Source organism: Mandrillus leucophaeus, unplaced genomic scaffold (assembly GCF_000951045.1).
Source record: "Mandrillus leucophaeus isolate KB7577 unplaced genomic scaffold, Mleu.le_1.0 Scaffold13, whole genome shotgun sequence".
Taxonomy (NCBI): domain Eukaryota; kingdom Metazoa; phylum Chordata; class Mammalia; order Primates; family Cercopithecidae; genus Mandrillus; species Mandrillus leucophaeus.
The window spans coordinates 5496528-5497256 of record NW_012101254.1 but is presented as its reverse complement, the minus strand read 5'-3'; the positions used below and the strand labels follow the sequence as shown (position 1 = coordinate 5497256).

The following is a 729-nucleotide window of genomic DNA, read 5'->3' as shown; positions in this document are numbered from 1 at the left end:
CACATATATGTACATACACCAAGGCACACATACACATGCACATTTACATACCACACACATGCATGCACACATGCACATATGCACACCACACACACATGCACACATATATGCAAATATACCACACTCATGCATGCCACATGCACATTTACACCCATGCATCCACATATCCACATACACCATATGCACATATGCACACATGCACATATGCATACCACGTGCATGCATGCACACATATATGCACATACACCACATGCACGCATGCACACGCACATTTACATACCACATGCATGCACATATGTACACACACTACATGCATGCACAGGCATGTGCATGCGCACACCACACACATGCACACATACATGCACATGTGTACACCACAATGCACACATACATGCACATATGCACACCACACACATACATGCACATGTGCACACCACATGCATGCACACACTCGCATATGCACATACACCACACACATGCATGTACATATGCACATATACACACCACACACTCACGCATGTGCATATGCACATACACCACACACATGCACACACACAGGCACATATGCACACCACATGCACACATGCACATATGCACACCACACACATGCACGCACATATGCACATACATCACATGCACACATGCACACACACACACATGCATACCACACACAAGCACATATGGACACCACAAACATGCACGCACTCATGCACATTTACACACTACACA

The 729-nt window shown here is 45.5% G+C and overlaps 1 protein-coding gene across 1 annotated transcript in view; it reads right to left on the bottom strand.

The window, feature by feature from the left end:
- The window catches only part of OTOF (otoferlin), a 122223-nt gene that overhangs the window by 15394 nt on the left and 106100 nt on the right, over positions 1–729 (bottom strand). The window lies entirely within an intron of this gene.